The sequence below is a fragment of the Danio aesculapii genome, chromosome 14 (assembly GCF_903798145.1).
Source record: "Danio aesculapii chromosome 14, fDanAes4.1, whole genome shotgun sequence".
NCBI lineage: Eukaryota > Metazoa > Chordata > Actinopteri > Cypriniformes > Danionidae > Danio > Danio aesculapii.
In genome coordinates, this window is record NC_079448.1 from 29910705 (window position 1) to 29936617 (window position 25913).

Genomic DNA, 25913 nt, shown 5'->3' on the forward strand with positions numbered 1-25913 from the left:
TAAAATCTGTATCATGATATCAATATATATTTTCTTACATGAATCCAATCATCAAATGGCAAAGGAAAATAGAATCAGACATGCATGGCAGTTTAAACTATACTCTAATTAGAAAAACCATGATATAATGAATAAATCAATGAAAGAAAACGCAATCAAGTAGTTGTAAAGCTAGGGTGAAAACTGAACACCGGCCAGCTCTTAAACCATGAAAGTATTGCAGTCAGCAAGAGTCCTACTTGTTCTTTTCTTCCAAATGTCTTATGCTTTTTCTTTATGGCAGGTTTCTTGAAAGTGTGGTGTTGATCATGCACCCCAGAGATGAAAGTCAGATGTATTCAAACATAGTTCAGGCTCTGTGTTTGGACTACTGTAAGAGTCCCACTTCAAATGGAAGAAATGTAGGTACAGTAACTTAGTAAAGAGTTTATTATTGCTTTGTTGTGTCTTAACATACCATTCAACCTCTAAATGCTGCACAAGACCTCTTGTTCTAAGGTTCCGTAGTTGAAAAGATTGCATTTATGTTACAGTCACAGCCAGGTTATGGTTGTTTTGTGCCATTTTTAGTAGCTTGCTGTGTCAGTAAAATATGAACGTCGAGCATAAAGACCACAGAAGAGCGCAAGGTGCTGTAATGGCTGTGAAAGTGTGTTATTTTATAGCTTTGGCGTGGGTAATATTGTATAATTCACATTCGTTGTAACAGACGTAAGCCTCAGTTTTCTGTTGACATTAAGTGTGCACTTTGTCATCAAATGTCAGAAAATTGATAGTATGATAAAAGGCCTATTGAAAATGTAGGACGTTCATACAAAAGCATGTAGAAATGTCTTGACGTTTACGTTGTGACAATTGAAAATATAGCAGATGTATTTAGAAACAGCAGTCGAATGCTTTCATAAGCTCTTGTGGCCGGGATGTAGATATTCAAAGCTAAAGAATAACACTTAAAAAAATAAATCAAAAACTTTGCTGCATTTCATCATGACAAAAACCCACTGGTAATTCATGGGTATCATGATCTCCCAGACCCAGCAGCCTCCTTTCCACACTTGAGAAAGGCTGTCATTTTACAGATGTCATACATGACAGATGCACCCTGACAAAACCTACCACGTAAAAGAAAATACAATTAGAAGCCCCAGTGGACAGGCCACGCATCAATTTATCCTGAGCCGTCGTGTGACAGGGCTGGGCAGTGCCACTCGATTTTATGTCTGCTAGATGGCTGTGACTTATTTCAGCATGTCTCTCTTATCTAAGCGTTAAAAGCTATCTGTCTTCCAGTGCAATCTTGGCCCGACTGTCTTCCATCTCCTGGCATCAGCAGGAAGTGTTACAGAGTGTGTAGTCGCCTGTTGAACTAAATTAGTCTTAGTAATAAACAATCATTTAAGCAGGGCAGGCCGGGTTGCGAATGAATGCGGAGAAGGCTTGCTGGATGATGGAGGTGGTGTTGACAGATTCCATTGGCTTTCTCGTGTTATCAAACACAGCAATACCGTCAAATCAATTTATTTGAGAACAATCTCTCCAGAGACAGTGTGAGGACAGGACTGAGGGAGAGAAAAGGAGAAAGAGAATGGGAGCGAGTGGGAAATGTGCTTCAATAGGACCTCGGCGCTGCCAAGTCACTCATTGATTATCTCAACAGAGCTGTAAAACAAGCTCCTGTGGTTGTGTGTCCATTGTAAATGACAGCCCTGGGAACATTTTGTTGTTCTCTGCTGTCAATGATTGGGTTTCTGGGCATGAGTCAGTGGACTGAGAGCTTTGCTATTTGGAAAAAAAAGAATTTCAAAAGAATAACTGCTCAAACAGGTCAAAGAGATGAGAGACTGACGGCTTGCTTCTATGGCATGGTGGAGTCCGGCTAGCCCTCTCTCTGCGGCCAGAAGACGATTCCTGAGTGAATAAACTAAAAGCTAGCAAGATGTGTCAGAACAAGATGAAAGGAGTGAATTGCTCAGTCATGGAACTTTTTTCTTTTTTAACAGTGTCACAAGAGGGAAGAAAGCAGGCGATGCGCCCCATCAAAATTTCCTTTATTATCGTCTAGCCTTCCTGGTAATATCGCCAACAGAGTGGATCCTTGACTGTATGAAAAGGGGAGAGAAAAAATCAAAGACTTGAAAGCTCAAAGGTCACTGTGAATTGAGGAGTATCTTATTCTGTACCACGGTTGGAAACCCTCTCACGGAGACTAGCTTTATTTTTCATCAATACCTCTATCTAAAGGAGAAACACGAATTTTGTTTTGAAGCCGAGTATGAAACGAAGATATAAAAGAAGCTACAGGAGTTCTTCAGAGGAGGGCAAGGTGAACTCTCTCAGGATCCGAGTACTAAGCCACAAACTAATTGCTCACTGTCACTCTGTTCACTACTTACCATCAAGTTCCATCCACGTAATGCGTCTGATTGATTCGCAGGGATTCATCTTGTATTAACAAGCTGTTTTACATTTCCCCAAGCAAGCTCCTCACAGGAGGCCTCTGATTCCAGCCCCTCAGCTGTCTACTTATATGACTCAGTAGAAGATAGGGTGACTACGGGGAGCCAGTGCCAACGGCAGATGTAACTCCCAGCGCAATGGTGTAGAAGCTCCTCCAGTGCCTTAAAACTTCACATTGAAAGGTAGCATCTTGTACAGGCCATATTGGGGAGCTCTTTCGATGCAATCGTATTGTTCACAGTTCACGCTAAGGACAGCTTTTAAGTTCGTTTTTAAACTCATTTGCATCCCGCTGCGCTAATGACGCAAAACACTACCGCGGTTGACATCCGGAATCGTTTGTATTAACCGTTTCCTCTGCATGCATTGTGCTTTGACGTGGGATAAGCAATTATCGTGAATCTGAATGAGGCATGTTCTGCAAGTAGGAGGCAGCGACTGAAACCAGCACTGCCTTCTCCCTGGTCTTCTCCTAATCACTCCCTTGCTTGCTTTTATTTCATGCCCTATTTTAGCCCAGACACCTCAGCGCTGTCATTGCCGGTCTCCAGCTTTGGACAGCCAGACTCAGTGAAGCTCATAGGAGTAGGGATGCGTGAAGAGTTTGCCAGCTTTTCACAGAGGGGGAGCCAGGAGATAATAATGGGTGGAATGCAGGAGCCATGCGTGTCGTGCGAAAGAATAATTGCTGCTCTTTCAACAGCGCACCCCTAATTGGCCTCGCTGTGGTCGGAGAAACTTCAAGTCGGAGAGGGCTGGCGCACACGGCTTGTAGAGCCAAGACGTGGCTCTAACGCCGTTGCCCAGGGAGCTGTATCTGAAGATCCATTCCCCCTACGGCAGGGGATATTTCAGAGAGCCAGTCTCCCTCACTCGCTCCCTCCCAAGCTCGTTCACTCCCCCCAGCAGTGACCAGCGGAGAGAAATGACCCCTCATTAAAGCGGTGTCATTAGACGGGGACAGCTCAGACAGCCACCTAATCTCACCAGAAAGTGAGAGCGCGTGCTCTGTAAATTTGCTGAGATTCCACAGAGAAAATGTTGAAGAAATACCTTCAACCCAGCGATGACATTAAAAACTTTTTTTTTTCTTCTCGCCATCCTGTTATACATCATTTGCCTTGGAGCAAACAGGACACACAAAGCTTATTAGCGTAGGCTACGGCGCTCTCTAAAGAAGACTGCTATCCTTCTTTTTACTGCCTGACAAGGTGCTGATTACACTGTGTCAGTGTGCTGAAACAGACAGAACTGTATGCCACTCTTACAGCAGGATTTCTGATCTTCTGCATGTGCTGGTCCCTGAACACCATGCCCATCACAGTAGGCTAAATGTTCAGTATCTATCTAACCATATCCTTTTTAAATCCCCTTCATCACACCTATCAAGTCTCATACATCATACAATTCCCATTAGTCTTATCTCCATTGCATCTGAAGCTGCTCATTCCTGGGGGTGCAAAACTGCTACATTTCCTGATTCATACAAAGACTATTGATTTAGAGCATCAGAGTAGAAACGCTTCATATTTGACTTAGTTTTGGTTAGTGTGTTGTATTACATATCAATGTCCCAGTTTGAGTGCTTAGACTTTAGGTCCCCATGCCGTTTATTTTGAACTTTTTGACGTCTTGATGTTTGTTGGGAAACCGCAGCCTGGAATTTACTTCTGTTTGGAACTGCTGCAAAGCCATGGCTGACTATGTTTGAAGCTTGTTGGACAAATCCTTTGGTTTTTACTCTGTCCTTGTGGTACCTACTCCAATAACACCACCACAGGCAAGAGAGAGGGAACAGCAAATACTGTGTGCTGTGGGAACAGTCATTTGCTTGGCAGCAAACCTCTGTTGTTCCTCTAGGAGTTTTCTGTAATGAGTGAGTCTGGCATCAAACAAGGTAAAAATTGCCATGCCTTGAGAATGATAAATGTGTAAAGACAAAGAAAGAGAAGATAAAAAGGAATGAATGTGGGTGGAAGGAAAAGGAATACAAAAAGGACAAAGGACAAAATACATTGAGAGTGAAAATGAAAAAAATGCAACAAAGATGGGGAAAAATAGATTAAATGTGCATCAAAAACTGATAAATTAATTAATAAAATACAATTGAACAAATTATGAAGGTATCTAGATATGAATACAGCGAGGGCCAGTGTTGGGCAAGCTACTTGAAAAATGTAGCAAGCTAAGCTATTAGCTGCTCTGCTTAAAATGTAGCTTAACTACACTAAAAGCTATCCTCTGGGAGATGTAGAAGGCTAAGCTAAAAGCTACTTGGCAAAAGTAGCTTAGCTACATCTAAGCTATTTTTGCAATTTACATTTTTTTTGTTGTGTATTTCAAAAAACATGTACAATCTTGTAAAGTGCCAGAACTAGAGAAGTGTGAGATTTCAATGTTTATGCCATCTGTACTCCTTTTTAGCCCCCTACACTAGAGATGTCTGTGAAAAGAAAGGAAGGAACATATTAGGAAGAAAGAAAGGACAGAGAGAAGCTTCTAAATACATAAAGGCGTCCATTTGTAAAACCCAAGCACAAATAAAATCCGCCAAACTGGATGTGAAATTCAAGCTGTAAGTGCGGTTTTATGAGCCCAGTGAAGTATATTGGTGAAGATTCCAAATAGATGAGAGTGTGAAAATACAGTCAGGCTCTCGGCTCTGAACTCTCCTAGTTAGAGAGGGGCAGACAAGATGCCATAAGCAGGATGTTCTGCTTTTTGATGCTGTATGTGTGTGTGCGCCGAGTGAAATTCAGGCGATCGGCTTCGTGAGTTCTTACTATTTTCGCATCGATTCTGCTCAGAGGTGATCCCAGTGAAAAGAGTACATCGAAAAATCTAAGTTTCTACAGAAGCAACATCATGAGGAATCTCAATTGATCCTTTCTGCGAATGAGTTTCAGACGCACTTGTTCAAGTCTGTACTTCAGCCATGGCCTTTAGCTTAATTCTCACATGTGCGTTAAATATCTGGAAAATAAACGTGTCGTTTCCGGGAGGTTCGGCATCAGTGGTTTCCTTATCAAACCAATGGGAAATGTATCCAAAGACATTTTCAGCCGCCTGCAGCATTTATTTATTTATTTATTTGAAATGATTTATCTATCTTTCATCCAATGGCAACAAACACCTCACCCTACAAATTGTGTTATCTTGCTGCTGGAGTCTATCACTGTCCTTGCACCCGCTGGCAATATATTACCAGTCGTAGGCCTTGTAAGTCAAACATAATGCGAAGCAATGATGAATATGTATATGCTAACATTATATTACTCCCATTTTTGCCTTGTTCAGAACAAATTCCCTGGTTGCCTCCTACTCCTGGGATAAAGCTGATTGTTATTCCCTGTCACTTACTCACTCTCTCTCTCTCTCTCTCTCTCTCTCTCTTTGGGCAGTGCGTTTTACAATGCACTCAAATTAGATTAAATAGATTTCACTAGAGGATGATATACAACTGTATTGTTATGAAATCAATCACCACAATATCCTTGCTAATGTTGCTTTGCAGATGCCAGGTGATGCTTTACATGCAAAAGATGGATTCCCTGGCAACAAGGCAACAGAAAGCGAGCATCATCCCAAACTGTAACCTAATAGCCTTCTACAAAGTGCATCATGTAGCGTTTGAATAATAGCCGTTGCGGGTTGAAGAATTAATACTATTATGCGAGTTGTTTCGAGAATAAAGGCTTGCATTCTGAGTTCCAACAAAGGAACTGTTCGATTGTCCAGACAAGAGCAGCACAAATCTTAAAGGTCTGAAATTTACCGTGGTTTGAAAGGTCACTGTCTGAGTCTCGCAGGCTGCTGGGAGTTGTAAACGACCCTTCTTATCAAATGTTAATGCTGCCAGACCCACATTGCTTCGGGGACAAGAGGGAATATGTCTTTGAGGTCTTAAGGTCCCATGGAAACAAGTAATTCAATTTGCATGCAAAAATCTAGTGCTAATTGCATCTTGCCTCACAGAGGATCAAATAGAGTTCCTTTGTAATTCGGGCTGCGAGCACAAGAATGTAAAATCTCTGCAGGAAGTGTCTTTTTGTGTGGCTGTCGACACTGTGACATGGCTTTTATGAGATGGAAGCTCAAGGCCTCTATGATTTTACATGAGGGATGGTCTCTTTCTGGGAAAAGCTCAAGGTTTGGTTCAGTCTAGCTGATTCGGGTCACGTTTGCAGACGAGAGAAGACTCAAATCTCATGCGTTACATTAAGATTATGTGCACTTCTGTGAAAGCGGATGACATCACATGAAAAATGTATCGATGCTCTGAATTTCAATGCACTAATGAATGAAGTGAAATGCAAACTATTGACACATTTGTTTAGCTAATAATATAAGAAATATGTAAGTATTGCAGACATTATCGTCCATCAAAAACAAAGGACAAACAAGGTGCTCATATACGATAATTATTTTTATCACTTAAAATATTAAAATGAATAAATAATGACTGAATGGATGGTGGAAATTAAGAAATAAAACAGCTGTGGATCTTTCAGGTTATGACACGTTATTCACCAGCATGAACCACGCCACACTTTGAGCTACACTTTATTGTAAGGATGTAGGGATGAAAGGGATGGTAGGGGAACAGTGAGATGAAGGGAAAATTAAGTAATAGGATATACAGTGAACAGGTAGGTAGGTTGATCGGGCTTCCTACGATGATGCCCAGAGACCCCGAGTGGGGGTAAAGTCTCTGTAATATTTTGGTATGATTGGCCCCCACGATTCAACCTAGGAGGTAAGTGAGGGTTAGAGGAAGGGAGGGTTGGTTCGAGAGAATGAGAAAAAGAGTACTATAGGGCTGGTCTGCCTTTAATAAGTTTTAGGGAGTAGGTGATTGGTTAAAAAGACAAAGTTGGGCGTGGTTCTGCTACCAAACCTTTGTTAACAAGTTAACTCCATTTAAGAAAATGTATGCAAACCTTAAAATGATGACATCAAAAAAGATCATCAATTATTTTTCTTGTGTACTGTATAAATATTTTTTATTTAAAAAAATATATTTATTCATTCATTCATTTTCCTTCGGCCTAGTCCGTTTATTCATCAGAGGTCGCCACGGTGGAATCAACCGCCAACTTATCCAACATATGTTTTAAACAGCGGATGCCCTTCCAGCTGCAACCCAGTACTGGGATGCAGCCACGCACACTCATTCACACACATACACTATGGCCAATTTAGTGCAAACATGGGGAGAACATGCAAACTCAACACAGAAATGCCAACTGACCCAGCCAGGACTCGAACCAGCGACTTTCTTTCTGTGAGGCGACAGTGCTAACCACTGTGTCTGTGTCGCATTTTTCACTCATAAAATGCAACTCGAAGTGCTTTATAAACATGAAAAAAATATTAAAAGGAACATTAACGTATGTTAATTAAACATTTTGATGAAATAATGCAAATACAATGAATGCAGATACAAGCAAATTGAAGCAAAACACAATACAATAATAAAAGCAATAATAAAATAATAAAAGCAAATAATAAAAACAAAATAGATATAAGACAAATATAAGCAGATTAAAGTAAATGCAATTTTAAAAAAATCTATGTTTGTCTTATTTAATAACCTATTACCTTCATTCATTTTCTTTTCAGCTTAGTTTCTTTATTAATCAGCGGTTGCCACAGCAAAATGAACCACCAACTTATCCAGCATATGTTTTACACAGCGAATGCCCTTCCAGCTGCAACCCAGCACTGGGAAACAACCATACACTCTCATTCACATATTCTACATCCAATGTAGCTTACCCAAGTCACCTGTCTTCGCAGGTGTTCTAAATAAAAATAACACTTAATTTGTATGACCCCTCTCTTTTTGCTAAACTAATGAACATTTTGCTGATATTGCAAGAAAACTAGTAATGAAAGCATTAAATGAGTATTATAAATTATTATATTATTATGTATCAGTAATTAAATATAGAGTTGAAGTAGAATTATTAGTCCCCTGTTTGCATTTGTTTTTCTTTTTTAAATATTTTCCAAATGATGTTTAACAGAGCAAGGAAATTTTTACAGTATGTCTGATAATATTTTTTTTCATCTGGAGAAAGTCTTATTTGTTTTATTTCGGCTAAAATAAAAGCAGTTTTAAATTTGTTAAAACCATTTTAAGGTCAATATTATTAGCCCCATTAAGCTATTTTTTTTTTCGATAGTCTACAGAACAAATCATCTTTATACAATAACTTGCCTAATTAGGCTAACCTGCCAAGTTAACCTAATTAACCTAGTTAAGCCTTTAAATGTCACTTTAACCTGAATACTAGTATCTTGAAAAATATCTAGTAAAATATAATGTACTTTTATCATGGCATAGACAAAATAAATCAGTTATTAGAAGTGAGTTATTAAAACTATTATGCTTAGAAATGTGTTGAAAAAAAAAATCAGTTAAACAGAAATTGAGGAAAAAAATAAACAGGGACTAATGATTCTGACTCTGATTATGATTCTGTATGTGTGATTTGTAGCTTCATTCACAATAAAACTAATTATTATAACTTTTTTTCAAAATATATAATACCACAATTAAATATGCACTTTCTGAAATAACAGCATCAACACATTATTGCATTATCACTGCAAGAACCTTTCCCCCTTTCGGGTAGAAACCCACAGTAAAAGTGTTACTTTGCAAGTAATGGCAAGTGATAATCTGTTAAATCCTCTTTGTGTTGCTCATACTGATAATTCAGCACATAGAAACTGCGGAGCAACCAACCAGAACTCTTCCGAGTGCTAATTATGTGGTGTCTCAAGCAGGCAATTTTAGGAAGCAAAAATAAGCAGGAATGTAAATTTGATTGTCCTTGAAGTGCACAACGAGAGCTGTTCATTACAGCGCAGCCTTAATGCAAACCTCCTGCACAAGTGCACTGTAAACTTGCCGCGTGCCCCAGTTTGTATTTGTGCATGTCTCCAGACGTAAAGAATAGTAATTGTATCAATGTTAATTATACATGGAGAGGAGGTTGTCCAAACAAAATTGAGGCGCACAATACAGACTGCCAGAGACAGCGTGAAATCCACAGGCATTTCATCCTGCTGTTGCTACACAATTGTCCTAAATGCAATGCAGTATTTTTCTCTTCAAACAAGACTGCGCCAATTGGGGGACACAGACACTCACACACGCCGGCTGTTGATTTGGCAGGTCACACTGCCCCCTGTTGACTTTCAAGCGCCTCTGCAGGCTTTGTGCTAAATTCATGAAATGACACAAATGATTTGAGAGTAGTGGTCTGAAGCATGGAGATTTTATGATAGATAACAGGTGTTGCATGAAAAGCATTAGCAACAAATGTCGCCGTCGGGGGTCAGGGCAGCGAGAAAATGTCAGGTATGTTGTCTGGTGGAAAAAAAAAAAGGAATCGATCGTCTCAAATATATGGTTATAATTTGGAATTCTTTGACAGTAACCTTCCCTCCAGACAAGGCCCTAGCCTTTAAAATATTTATCAGGGTTCTCACAAAAGAAATGACACGCAAGTTCCTGCCGCATTAGGAAAGTGGAAGCTAAATCGTTTCGGTGGACGGCTATGGATTTCCTGTCAGGGTTGTGGTGTAATAGCACGGGCTAAGAGAGTGAATCCTACAATGTGCACTATGTAGATGAGCCTTCGGCTGTAATTGAAAGAGAGATAATGCAAGGAGCCAGAAAGCACTCTGCAAAAGTGATTTCAGACGAGACGGGAAGCCAAGGAGACATACAAGTGTTTTACGCATAACCCTCGGTCAAATGCTGATGGGTTAAGACAAAAAGAAAAGGAAAACAAGCACTAGCGCAGGTTGTGTTGAAATTGATGCATCTGACTTTGCTTGCCAGGATCAACTCCTTTCCCCAATTGGTACTGTCCAGGAAAATAAATGATCCACAAGTGCAGGCGCAGCGGGGTGTCAGAGTTAACTCAGCGTACTTGGGGGATGTTTCAAATTGTATTCTCAAAGGTCACGCTCTCCTTTCTCACAGTCTTGCCTGTCACCTTAGCTTTGCACGTGGAATCCTCTTATTGATCTTCCTCTGCAGAACGCGTCCTCCACGGAAAGGCGTTCGAAACGCAGCATGGTAGCGCTCAGCGGGCTCACTCGGGGGTCTGGAGGAGAGCGCTTGATTGGGCCGGAGGATTGGAGCTGAGGGTAAAAGGGCATTATCTGCCTTATGAGCGATGAAATGATTGCAGCTGGAGGTGAAATCTTCCCTTTCCGCCAAGCTAAAAGCCAGTGCTACATTAGTCCAAGGCCAAATCGCTGGCCGCTGCGTGCACCCTCTCTCTTGCTCTCTGCAAAACAGCAAACTGCCACAGATTTGATGGCTCTATGTTGTCCTCAAAAGAAGACGATGAAAAAAAAAACTGCTTTCTATTGCACAAACCTTATTCTGAGCGCTTTTCAAAGCGGTAAATGGAATGGCACAATAGAGAGCTCCACGCTCTGTAATTTGACAGAGATTTCAAGAGTTTTGCTTTTTCTCCCCTTTCCCTTGACCTTTTCAAAGTGTAATAGTGTTAGTGTGGAAATATCTTTTTTTTTCTCTGTGTGATGTATTGAAAGATCCGTTAAGCAGATAAATGTCACGTTTATTCTGCACAGCTTATCAATAAAGGCACTATTGATCCCGGCTCTTTATTTTCCCACTCTGTCTTCTGGTGGTTGCATTAATCACGTTCCCGGAATTCATGTATCCACCATGGATCATTTCACTCACTGTTTGGGGATGTAAATAGTCTCTGCCTTTGTGTTGAATTAGCACCACTGGGTTGGCAGTTTGCTGCCGGATTAATGTCAGGGTGCGCTTGAATTGGCGATCAATTGCTCCGCTAACATGTAGGACATGTAACAGCTGCAGATTTGCTAATAGATGAAATGGGATCTCATTAATTTTCTCTAGTGTGGAACACTGACTTGCAAAAATAGCACAAAAACACTGTCTAAATGGAGAAATGTTCCGAAAGAGAGGTCTGCGAGCTCATGCCTACACACGCAGACAGCTCTCTGCCATCTGAGAAATTAAACAAGTGGGTTGATAGCTTACAGTACGTCTTCAAGTCTATTTAAGAACATCTGCCTGGTAACACATATGCAGCTATACATATCTGCTGTTTGTTTTATTTATATATGTATATGTTCACTGCAGAGGTAATAATTATGATGTATAATCAGCTAAATTTCATCTGCCGTGTATTTTGCATCATGCTAATTGTGCACACGGTGCTACTGAGAAACTTTTTTTTTCCCCCAGGGACACAAAGTAACTTAGTAATCAGATGTAATTTGCATATATAAACAAACATACATTATGATTATCATGTGTTATTAAAATAATTATTCTTCCTTAGTTTTAGCTCCGTGCTTGCAGCAATATACTGTATAACAGGTGATTCATAACACTTTAATTTGTTAATGTTAGTTAACAGAAACTAGCAATAGGCAACACTTCTGTAGCATTTCTCCATCTGGTCCCACTTTATATTAAGTGTCCTTAACTACTATGTACTTGCATCAAAAAATAAATACACTGTATTACTGTGTTCATAATGTATTTGAGAACACTTGTGGTGCTCTTGAGTTGGAATAGGGGTAGGGTTATGGACATGTTTGGTGGTATGGGTAGGTTTAAGGGTGGGTTAAGTTGTAATAGATGGTCAACAGTGTATTTACAAATGTAATTACAGAAACTAATTACAGATGTAATAACATACAGGTATTTAATCAAGCATAAGTACACAGTAAATGCATGTATTTACACAATAAGTACATTGTAACTAATTATTAATTTCGGCGTAAGTACATAGTAGTTAAGGACGTGTGTGTGTGTGTGTGTGTATTTTATTCATGTACAATTTAAATGTAATACAAACACATACATAAAAACAAAACTATACTAAACAAAAATACTTACATAGATATTTACATTTGAATATAATTAGTATTATTAAATGTAAAAATAAACTAGTGCTAGGCAGTGTTGGAAAGTGTACTGAAAAATCCTACTTAAGTAAAAGAACCATTACTTGCCTAAAAATGTAGTGCAAGTAGAGTAAAAGTATCTGTTTTGAATATTACTCAAGTATGAGTAAAAATAGACATTTCAAACTTATTCAAGAGTAGTGAGCTGATGCATTTACATGTAGTTTGTGGATGTGTGTAAACGTAACATTCTGTAGTGCATTTAGTCATTGCCCAGCATACACACAATAACATAAGATGTTAATATTTGGTTTGATTTAGTTTGTGATGTCAGGTGACCAAAATGCAATGTCAAGGCAGTGTCTAAGGACAACGTTATTTTGACATCAAATAACAACATCAAATGACATTGATATTTGGTTGATTTTAGGTTCGACCAAAAATCAACATCTAGCCAACATATTAAGCCAACATCATATTGACAGCAAATACTGAGATTTATTTGTCAAGTATGGCAACCAAAATCTAACATCCACATAACGTCAAGCTGTAACATCATTAGACGTTGATATTTGATTTTAGGTTGGACGTTAGACATTGACGTCGGCCTGGTTTTGGGTTCTGACGTCAACCAAAAAGTTCTTTTTTTCCAAAAAAAAATGCAATGTCCCCACAACGTTGGGGTACAACTTCAATCTGACATCATGTTGTCATATTGTGCCTGCTGGGTGTTTAAGGCAATTTCGCTCTTTATACAGTAAACATCCGTCATCTTCTCATCAGTGACATGCATCTAAACAGTCTCTGGGTCATTGCGTGTAAAGATTTTGATCATCTTCTTGGATACTTTTAACGCTTCCAAACAGTTTGCTCCAATTATAAATCGCCCATGTCTTGAGGTAGTTCAGTATAATGCAATTTACCTCTTTATTTCTATGTGCAATTTGATTGGACATGAATTTTCCACTCCGTATAGACAAGAAAAAATAAAGTAGTAACTATAGGTTGAAGGAAAGTAGTGGAGTAAAAGTACTAATACAGCACTAAAAATGTACTCAAGAGAAAGTAAAAGTACATCATCCTGACAATCAAAAACAAAATGACGATTGTGATCTGATCGAGTGCACCTGAAAAGACATGAATGACACTCCTCAGAGACACAAGACACTTCTTTAGAATCTATATAATTTGTAAAACAAAGACTTGCAGAGGAAGACAAGAGGAAGCTATCGTGCAGCTGAAAAGTAAAAAAAGTGTATTTATAGATAGATTGATAACTAGATAGAATAGACATAGATAGATTGATCTGTGCAGCAGCTGCCGTTGAGCTCCATACGCGCTGCGCATGCACTGCTCATGTTCTGTTTGTGCTTGTGGTGTGAAACAGACAAAGGTAAACGTCTTTTTGTTGGTGTTTTGTCTGATGCACTGCACCACTGTCATTTTACTCTTCCAGTCCACCTCTTGCTCACAGCTGATGTGCAGGTAAAGCGAGTTTGCACAAGTAAACACAGCGCCCCCTGTGTTCAAAAATTATATCACGATTTGTTCAACGTTTCTACAGGTTTAAATAGTCACATATTTGTTATATTTTCAACTTGCTCGTGGTGAATAATTACATCACTAGTTGCAGCATAGAAAGAAAGAAAGAAAGAAAGAAAGAAAGAAAGAAAGAAAGAAAGAAAGAAAGAAAGAAAGAAAGAAAGAAAGAAAGAACAATAAAATACAATAATATAAGTTGCTATAAAGCTGTAACACAACATTACACAGCTAAATATAAAGACATCTGCTACATATTTATTAGGTGCATACTACCCAAAATTAATTTCTTTGAAGCTAAAACAATATATATCTCTAAGTTCTCATTTATTCTTTTCTTTGTAGTTTGTTAAAACTACAAATGTTAAACAGCTTGAAATGTTTTGCTACATAGACTTGCTTTCATGGTCCAGCATCCATGTAAAATTGTATTTCACTTGTGCTATAAAATGTAGTAGGTCATGTTTATTATGATTATGCTTCACTAATATCAATTGTGAATTTTACACATTTCCACACTTGATTACCAGCACAAGTTGAAGCTCCAAACAATGAGTGACACAATGAAATTGTTGTTGTTGCTGTAATAATAGTAGTAGTAATAATAATAATAACAACAACAACAATAATAATTACTTTTTTATTACTATTAATATTATAATAATATTAAACAATTTTATTTACTTTTTTTTCAAATTATTATTATTATTATCATTTTATGTTTTTATATTGATTTATTTTTATGTGTGTGCGTGCGTGCGTGTGTGCGTGCGTGTGTGTGTGTGTGTGTGTGTGCGCGTGCGTGTCTGTGTTAAGATAAAACAGTCTGATAAAGCAATCAAAAGTGCAGTGCCGCCAAGGCTGTGTCTCCAGCTATACACAAAATCTTTGCATGTCAGATAAATTCTGTTTTTCTAATGTTTTCTGTTGGTCAAATAATCCTCTGCTTGCAGTAGTGACAGCTACTCAGACCTTAAGCATTCTAGCTGTCAGTGTATTCACACGTTTGTTTCATTTCATGCGATTTGCTGCACTTCACATAGGTATGATTGACTTGTAGTGCAGTCCTTATGAACTTTTATAACCTCAAAGAAACGCAAGATTCATTATCTGTCTGCAATTTTCATTCAGTGTTTGGGTTTTTGTTGCTGTTTGTCAGTGTCAAATGGACCATTTTCTTTGTCGGAGTCTTTTTTTGAGTTTCTGGTTCCCTGTTGCAAATGTTTTGTATAGAATGGTGAATGAAGCTGCCAGCTGAAGTAAGAGAAATTTACTTCTTTTGTAAATGCTTCTCTCTCTGACCCAGTTTGCTTTATTTATTTACTTTTTTTTCGAAGACTGAAGTGTACAACCTTCATCTTTCAAAATTATACTAGACCTACTGTGATGCGAAAGAATATGTTTTGTTTGTTTGTGTTTACCTATTATAATTTAACATCTTATATCTCATTCATTCATTCATTTTCCTTTGGCGTAGTCTCTTTATTCATCAGGGGTCGCCACAGCGGAATCAACCGTTAACTTATTCAGCATATGTTTTGCACAGTGTATTTTACACAGCATGTTTTGCCCTTCCAGCTACAATACTGGGAAATACCCATACACACTCATCAACACACATACAATACGGCCAATTTAGTTTATTCAATTCACCTATACCACGTCTTTGGAATGCGGGGGAAACCGGAGCACCCGGAGGAAACCCACGCTAACACGGGGAGAACATACAAACTCCACACAGAAATGCCAACTGACCCAGCTGGGACTTGAACCAGCAACCTTCTTGCTGTGAGGCGACAGTGCTAACCACTGAGCCACCGTGTCACCTATATCTCATATCATATAAGTTCATTTAACTTGATCTTGCATAGTAACAGTTAAACACATTCATTCATTTATTTTCCTTTGGCTTAGTCCCTTATTTATCAGGGGTCGCTAAAGTGGAATGAACCGGCAACTATTCCAGCATATGTTTTTCGCAGTGGATGCTCTTCAAGCCTCAACCCAGTCCTGGGAAACACCCATACACTTTTGCATTCACACACACACTCATACACTAACTTATTTAATTCAATTCAATTCACCTTTATTTGTATAGCGCTTATACAATGTAGATTGTGTCAAAGCAGCTTTACATAAAAGGTCACAGTAAATAGGAACAGTGTAGTTCAGTTTGTAGTGTTTAAGTTCAGTTCAGTTGAGCTCAGTTTAGTGTGGTTTAATAATCACTACTGAGAGTCCAAATATTGAAGGGCAAATCCAACGATGCGCAGCTCTACAGATCCCGAACCATGCAAGCCAGTGGCGACATTTACCTGATTACAATTAATTACACGTAAGTTAGTTAGTTAGCTAGTTAGTTAGCTAGCTAGTTAGCTAGCTAGTTAGTTAAAACATGCACTAACAAAAAAGACACAGCATTGTGATTTACACACTTGATTATGTAGTAATTGAGCTGTTTTCAAGTATGCTAATAAAAAAGGCTTGTCAAGTAGTTTGCACAGTTCATTGATTTCACAAAGGTTTTTGACTACACTAAGTAACAGTTATGTACCATTGTTTGCTTAGATTACTGGAGTGATAGCAATAAAAGTTACTTCAAGGGTACACATGTAATATATGGTGTAAATTAAACATTGGCGATTGGGGTCAACTTTTCATTAAAGTTAGTTTGTGTTGTACATGGTTTAGTAAATAATTTTTTTTTTTTTGTCGTTATTTAAATTACATCTCATTTTATGTATAAAATAAAAAAGTTTTCATTGTTTTAGGGGATATTTAGTGTGTTCTGACTAACAGTATCTTCTGATACAAACTATGTGACTAATTTTACTTTACTTTTTTTGTCTAACAAAGATGCATTATTCTGAAAATGTAGCCCTATATACTTTTCTAGAGATCATGAATAATGTAGCCAGAAGTGCGTACGGCTGCATTTCATCTTCAAAACGAACGCTACAGTTATGATGCTGTTCCTTTTTTTGTTTACCAGCTGACCGCTTACCTCCGAGTGGATGGCTTTCCTGCTGTTACCAGTTTGTCCAGTGGCTCACAACGTTTGTCAGTGGACTTGAGATGCGGAGCAGAGTTGAACGCGATGACATGGTTTGAGTCTGGTGATGAACTGTTCCAGTAAGCAGGTAAGACAAAAACAGAAGCCAAAAATTCAAATAAAGTAAATAACTAAGTGAGAATGTGGTGAAATCTGAAATTGTGGTTAAAATCAGGCTGCAATGAGGGATTTTCTTTTTCTGGATTGTTTTTAAAAAACACTGCGGTTGAGTTTAGGAAAGTGGGTGGGCGGGTCAGTCTGTGGTTTTTAAAACACTATAGGTTGGATTTAGGGATGGTGGAGGTTGGGCCAGTCGATCAATCAGTTAGTCAGTCAGTCAGTCAGTCGACAGTGGCCTCTAGTGGATTTACGCGAGAAGAGCAGGCACGAATGGCACTCTATAGAGAAATTTGAGATCTGAAAAAGTGCACACAGGAGCCTCTGGTGGATTCACGTTGCTCCTGGAACGTATTTTGATATTTTCAGAAATATATATAGGGGTACGTAATCAGAATGAGCCTGGGTTGTCTAGATCTGCCAGTTTTAGACTATTGAATTTATTTTTTTTTTCTTGCATAGATTGATTGGCGCATCTATGTATTCACAGTAATATGAATCTTTACAGGGGTGGTCAAATGTACATTTATAAAATATATTATTTTAATTAATACTAATAATAATAATAATAATAATAATAATAATAATAATAATAATAATAATAATAACACTCAATATACAGATCAGATAAAACTGTTTCTTACTATTAAAGTGCATCTTGTTTTGATGTCTTTCAGGGGGGATCAAGCATGAAATAAAAGGTCAATCCTCTCAAATAAAAAATCCTGATAATAAATGTGATACACTGGTAAACCTTACTAAACCATCATTCTCAAAACAATCATTATTCTTTAATGCAGTTTTTATGATTTTTCTATTTTTATTGAAATTTTTTAAAAAGCTTGTATTTATTTATTTGTCTGTTTTATTTATTTTGTTCACTTACTCAATTGCTCATGTTTATTTTTTTATTCCTTTTTTGGTATTCTGCAACTTCACGTGTCAATTAACTCTCATCAGAGTATTAGTAAAGAGCTATGATAATTTGACTAAATTAGGCTGACATTTTGTGCCACGTTGTACCAAAAGTACCCTAAAAAGAACAAAATTAAAATTGTATCAAATTAAATTAAAATAAAATAAATGACATGTTTTTTTACAGACACAAACACACACGCACGCACGCGCACACGCACACATATTACTTACCTATTATCAACAAATAGAGACAGAGCATGCAGTTCCACACAGAACCTTTAGAGGGAGCCAGAGGTCTTTGTTTAACGAGACGCGACCTACTTTGTCGTCTGGAACACAATGTTCCCTCACATGAGGTCAGACAATAAAACGGAGTTCAGTCAATGGCTGAGACAAGTGCTTAATCACATTCTTCACATTTCTTCATGCTTAATCCAAGGAGAGAGACAGAGAGAGTCGCATGTTCAAACAGTGCCTGATAAATAAGCTAGTAAAGCAACACAAAAACATGTAGTGCACCTTTCAGTCACATGACTCCACGTGTCATTGTGGTGAATGTTCTGGTTTGATAGATGACATGTAAACAATGTTCAGTTGATGACTTGAGATGTTTACGGCTGTGTTGAACTGTTGACGTGCACAGCTCCATCTGTCTGGTGAACATTGTGGTAAAACACAGGGATGTGGCAGTGCATACAGCAATCTCTCGTTGTTATGTTATCTGCTCAAGTATGCTGCAGTTCATCCATCCTGACATGGTGCAGATGAATATCATACAAAACCCTGATCTTGTGATTTGTGCTGTCAGGCCGGCGTCCTGTACCGTTTCTGACTGAATAAGCGGTAAAGCAAAGCCTTCAGGGTCTAGCCATATGTAAACAAAGGATTAGTCTGGACACAAGGCTGTATGAAGATCAAAACATTCCCACTTTATTAAATGACAGTATACTTGCATTGGAAAAATTAATGCAATGTATGCATTGTGTTCATGTTGTATTGTTGGTGGGTAATTATATGCAGATATTTATTATTTTATTTTATTTTACCCTTTAGATATTACATAAACGTGTAGCTACATGTCAAATAAATCTCATTACAATATTAGTTGAAAGCTATGTGAGGGTTAAACTTAATAAAATAAGTTGTGTTGCTGTACTTGTAAAGATGTATATTTAATGTAATGTCTAAAGAGGACAAATAAATAAACTGCAACCAATTTTATTTTATAAATGCATTATACATTACCAAATTATTACTTTAAATGCAAGTGCACAGTAGTTAAGTCCACTTAATATAATGTGGGACCCGAAAACTCATTTATGATTCAATTTATTAATCTAGTTTGAACTAGTTTTGGATGCATGACTGCTGTTGTGTTCCCAACATGCTGATTATGTAACATACAAACAAAAGCCAGCAAGTTGTTGAAGTTTTGAAAAGCATGCTCCTATCAAGCTTGTTCTGTTCGTATGTTCTGTATGGCAATATGTAGGCAGTACTTTTCAATTCGCCCACATCTGTGCTTCACCACTTTGCGTGCAGCGTTTCAAACCGAAACTACCAGTTCTGAACATTTTGTCCCCTATGCTTTGTGTCAATCAGGGAAGTAGCTCACCACCATCAAAATAACACAATGTGTCATATGCGCAGGTTTTTTTTCTTGTTCTTCAAACAGACACTAAATGTATCTGAGCTCCCTCAAAAGACTGCTTTGTCAAAAGACTAATGACATACTTGCTATTTTTTTTTTATAAAAAATATTGTTTCGCATATGGGGTGAGAAGTAATACAGTATATAGTTGCAGCATCAAATGTGACAAGTATATGTATTTGTTTGTTTATGTTTCTATTAACACACACACACACTTATATATGTACGGTATATGCAGCAAGGTGGCTCAGGTTGGACCAGTTGGTATTTCTGTGTGGAGTGTGCATGTTCTTGTCTGATGCATGTTCTCTTATGTTTGCGTGGGTTTTCTCCAGTTTCTCCCACAATCCAAAGACATGCAGTATAGGTGAATTAAATAAACTTAATTGGCCATAGTGTATAAGTGTGTGTGTGTGTGAATATGAGAGTGTTTGGGTGTTTTCCAGTACTGGGTTGCAGCCAGAAGGGCATCTGCTGCATAAAACATATGACGGAATAGCTGGTGATACATTCCGCTGTGGCAAACTCTGACAAATCAGAGACTAAGACGAAGAAAAAAAAAAGAATGAGAAATATATATATATATATATATATATATATATATTATTTATATACGCGCACACACACACACACACACACACACACACACACACACACACACACACACACAAGGGGTTGGACAATGGAACTGCAACACTGGCCAATTTACTAGCGCATTTGTGACCAAGACAGCAAGTTGTGTCATGTATCTAGCCACAGGTATCGGATCCATGATAAGGTCAGCGCACCACCAAGAAGCACAAACCACATCCAACAAGGGTACCTTTAGATGCAAAAGGGAGCTGTCAGAAAAGAAATGGCTGGGTGTTAATGTGCATTGTATCCAAAAAACATAAAAACACTACAGCTCAGTTCACTGCATAACTAAATGTGCACCTCAACTCTTCTGCTTCCCCCAAGACTTCATCGAGAGTTCCACAGGGTCAATGTAGATGGCCAGGCTGCTATTTTCAAACATTTGGCCACTTGTGCCAATGCCACTGATGGTTATAATGGTGCCAGCAGTGAGAATCTTGGGTTGTGGACAATGTAATGTTCCCTGATGAGTCCACCTTCACTGTCTTTCCCATATCTGGGAGAGTTATGGTGTGGAGAAGCCCCAAAGAAGCATACCACCCACCTGTTGCATGCCCAGACTGAAGCATGAGGGTGGATCAGTGATGGTTTGAGCTACAATACCAAGGCATTCCCTTGGCCCAATTCTAGAGGTAGATGAGCGTGTCACTGCTAAGGACTACCAAACCATTCTGGAGGGCCATTTGCACCCAATGTTTCAAACAATATATCCTGAAGGCAGTGCCGTGTATCTGGATAATAATGCACCAATACATACAGCACGACTGGTGACAGAGTTTGATGAACATATTCCTATGGCCTGCACAATTACCAGACATAAATATTATTGAGCCACTTTGGGGTTTTTGGAGGAGCGAGTCAGGAAATGTTTTCCTCCACCAGCATCATGTAGTGACCTGGTCACTATTCTGCAAGAAGAATGGTTCAAAATCCATCTGGCCACTGTGCAGTACTTATATCTGTCGTTGCCAAGACCAATTGATGTATTAGCTGCAAAAGGAGGCCCTAGGCTATATTTATAAAACCAGGTGTTGTCCAACTCCTCTATATGTATATGTGAGTGCCACAGTAAATCACAGAAGTGCTGATACGCAGTCACATGACAGGGCTGCAGGTGTGCTATTGCATTTATACAACAGTTCGACTGAATAATCTTGTACATTAAAAATACAATTAAACACAGAGTCTCAAAAACCCTTTTGTGTGAGGAACTACGTTCTTCCACCATTCATTCACATCTGCAGCTGATGGTCTGAAGAGCAAAAGCTATTACTGTTCTGTAATGATTTGATTGGTTATATCCGCTGAAGAAATCCTTTCCCCCCTAAAGACTGCAGAACTAATATTATACCCTGTTGCTATCTGATGGCAGAACAATGTAACGTCAACTGCCAATCACTACTGCTCCAATACTGGTTTGTACTTCACAGCATTTCTTTTATAAACTTTACTGCAAATTATATAAAATTAATTTTATTTAACAATAACATTTAACAATCAACAATATTAGGATTATATTTACATCATATATAATAACAACTAAGTATTCGTATTGTATAATATATAATTCATACAGCCTAAATGAATTACATTTTACAATATACTATTTGTTGAGATCATACACTTAGAAATAAGGTACAAAATCTGTCACTGGGGTGTTACCTTTTCAAAAGTAAAATTTTTGTACCATGCAGGTGGACATTGGTACCTTTAGGATACATTTTTGTACCTTTAATGTTCGCTTTTGTACCTTTAAGGTACTATGAGGTACAGATTTGTACTTCGTTTGGTATTAATATGTACTTTTAAGGACATGTTAGGAACAAAAATGGTACCACCCCAGTGTCAGATTTTGTACTTTTATTTCTGATAATGTATATTCAAGAATAAGTAGAAGTGTTCTTGGGAGGCAATGAGAAACTGAACAGCTGGCGAATTTAAATAAAATAAATTACAAATAAATAAATTAATCTTTGTATTTACATATGTTTTTATTTATTTTATTTTTTTTCGGGGTTTTCACCTTTATTGTATAGAACAGTACAGAGTATTGACAGGAAAGCATGGGGAGCAGAGAGAGGGAAAGTATCGCCATAGGTCCACGAGGCAGTCGGGTCGCCATGAGCACCAGAGTGCATGTGTCAACGCACCAACCACTACAGCACTGGTGCCGACCATATGTATTTATTTCAGAGAAAGAGAGAGTATATACACTTACAAATAAAATCCTTCCTGACTGTCTGTCCCTTCACCCTAACAGCAATAACTTGTAATACCATCAAATAATTTTGCAATCTGATGTGGGTTTGGTCATATGATGTTACTAGAAAGTTATTGGTAGGCTTTCATAAGAAGCTAATCACTAAACCTGATTAGTACACACATACATGCATGTATAAATGTATACATATTGTTTTAAAATACCTTACATCACACCAAATCACATAATATATTACCATAATCATCAAAACGTGTATTAGCTCTGCCCTGAAATGTTGCTTTAGGTTTATCACCTAAAATACAAAAGTTCACTCCAAAAGAGAAGAACAGTTATGAACATTATTAAAATCTGTAGAAATTAATGCTCATATTTGTAGAAATGGAGAAATATTATGTAAGGATATCAATATTTTTTCTGAATATACACTGTTTAGAACAAAAAGCCATTATGGATGCTGTTCGCTGAAGCTCTGTGAACAAATAAAATGGTGGCAGATGTCAATGAATATGAATGTGTGTTGCTTTTCCACTTAAAATGTTAAAATTTACAGAGTGATGTTGCAAGTTAAAAAATCGTGACTGCATGACTGAGTTTTGTCTACAGCCACTGGCAAGAAAATACATGATTTTGCATTTACGCCATTTCAATTGTTGCTTGCAGATTTACATCAATCAGTTTTTATAGCCTCTGTGCGTTTTATAGCATATAGCACACTGAATCATTTGTATTTACATTTGCGTGAACTACTATATACTGTATCTCAGAAAGCCTGCTTGATCTGGATGTTGCATGATTGTGTTTATGAGCAAATGTTTTTGGTTGTTGAAGCTAACCACAAAATAATTAGTATGATAATCTTTGTGTCCAGTCAAGTCTGGGCTTATGTTGTGGTCATGTTTCACAACCATAAATGTGTGTTGTGTGGTCATGCTGTGTGATTGAAACATCATGTGTCTTGTACATGTCATATGACTTTTATCAGATATGATGCTGTGAGATATACAGTACTATACGGTAAACAATGACTTGTCCTAAAACTATTGAACACCACAGCTTCTTTTGACTACTAGAAGTGTGTGTGAAAGTGGGGATGGTAAAACACAGAAAAAAAAAGAACTCTGGTACTGGTTGTTCACATTTGTCTAAACTCCTTAAAGCATAAATTCCCATGGTGCACACACAGATTCCCTGCGGAGGTTTAGTTCTGCTTATATAGTTCGACCTGTGTGTTTACAGGTGTTTATGATCAGTTGGTTGTGAAATAAAGCCATAAAAACAGATCTCTCTCTCTCTCTCACACACACACACACTGATCAGATCACACATGCCTTCACACCTGAGTGCTAAATACACACACAAAAATGTACTAAAGTGTCTGAAAGCTGGTAGTTTGTGAGGTGTGTTCAGTCTGCACATTGTGTTCTGAAAAGAAGTTGCAGTCACAGGTGCCAATATTTAAAACCAAAGACAACCTTTAAATAAATGTAAACAGTGTTAATGCATACGTTCATGCTAATTTAAATACTACAGGGGGCAGGACAGTTATGAATAAATTAGGATTATTCTTTTGTCAAGAAGATCAGATTTAACTAACATTTTAGTGATGTATATAAAATACAGTTTCAGTTGTACGTAATAGACTGATTTCACGCGGCTGCCATTTTTAAAAGCGAAATCAAGGCTGCGGTGGGAAGAAACCCAGAAGTGTCGTTGGGAGTTACATAGGAATGTTGTGTACCTGGCTGTATATCTTATTAGCGAAGAGAAAGTGAAACAAATTTATAATTTCACCGCCTTCCGAGTGACCCGAAGGTCCGTTCAGATTGAAAGGTGAAAATAAAAAGGGACATCAGAGCTCGTTTTCAGCTAAGTTAAGGGAAATGGCACTAGTTAGCTAAAGTTTTCTTTCCCAAACTCACGTTTTAGATGCTATTTATCAAGCTGGAGTTAATGAACTGATTCTTTCACTATATTAGACTTGTCACGATACTGAATTAAAAGAAAAACCGTCAATTTCCCGCTAACTTTTAAGGCACTGTTGATGGCTTTCTTAAAACAGCGCTGATTTGCCATTGCGTTCACGTGCTCAACAGAAATGACTGTGATTGGCCGAGAAGGTCATCAGTTCACCCTCCGCTGTTTACCTAGCACAAAAACTAACTTGACTGATCTTCATGGCTGCTTCGCACTCCACTGTCCGTGTATCTGTGTTTGCACTGGGTGAAGAGTGGTAAATTGATGAGCATTGGTGAATACTATAGTAAATCAGCACTGTTTATGACACGCTCAGCGGCATTTGAATGTTAGCGGTTAATGGACGTTTTTAAAACTTCAGTACTGGGACAACACTATTACAGACAAGACAAGGGTGTGCTACTGTGACTGCAGTGTTTTATCGCTCACCGGGTTACATAGGCTGAAGCAGGAAAACGTCCAGATGGTGTTTAACTTGTGCCATGAACTGAAGCCTAGGAGGACACTTGAGCATATTACTCTTAATAAGATTGTGATGTTGTTTGATGCTAATATGCTTTTAATTGTTGAAATTAAACTTACTGAATGATATTAAAGTGATGTTTACACCATTTCTGCATTTTGAAATCTCGGCAACAGCTGGAGGTTTATAGTCCACAGCATGTTACTGCAATGTTTACAATGCTGGTCCTATACTTCCGGGTTTCTTCCCACCGCAGCCTCATTTTAGTGCTTTAAAATGGCGGTCGCGTGAAATAAGCGTATTGTTGGTTTGTTCAGTCGTTAATTTTAAGTTTCATGTTTAGTTCTATGTTTTACTTATTACTTGTAATTGATTGATAAAATATTAATTACTAATACATTTAATTGCAGTAAGCTTAAGAAAAATCTTTCAAAAACAATACATTATATTTATATATAAGTGTGTTTTCTTTTTACTAAATTGCTAAATGTTTAAAACTGTTTTTTATATGCAATATGGCAGTATAGTCACAACTGTGGCATAATTTTATAAATTTAATAGAAAAAAGAAAAAAGGTTGCTGTACATATTACTATGTTTAATTCATTACAATGTTTCTTTTTTGCTCAGGAGAGCCTGGTCAAAGGTTGTCTGAACCAATTCTGCTCACTATTCTTTTTTTTATTTGCCCAGTCAAATATTACCATGACTGCATATTGCCAGACCTCAAACTGTTTACACAAACAAAAATATTGCACCAGCATGCTAAATTAAATAATTAACTGAATCATGAACCAGCTTGACATATTGAACATTTAGCATCCCTTCTCTATAAACTAGCATGCTAATCTCTTTCTTATCATGGCTCTTTAAACGAACACACTGTGCTTGGTCAAAATGTTCCTCCATAAAATCAGCCACAATGTTTGTGTCACCTAGCTTTACAT

General features: G+C 37.9%; 1 long non-coding RNA gene across 1 annotated transcript in view; it reads left to right on the plus strand.

The window, feature by feature from the left end:
* The first annotated feature begins 316 nt into the window (after nucleotides 1-316).
* The window catches only part of LOC130241010 (uncharacterized), a 46542-nt gene continuing 20945 nt past the window's right edge, over nucleotides 317-25913 (plus strand). The window contains exons 1-2 of the long non-coding RNA XR_008838824.1: nucleotides 317-401; nucleotides 16928-17075. This is a non-coding gene — a long non-coding RNA (uncharacterized LOC130241010). The remainder of the gene's footprint in view (nucleotides 402-16927; nucleotides 17076-25913) is intronic.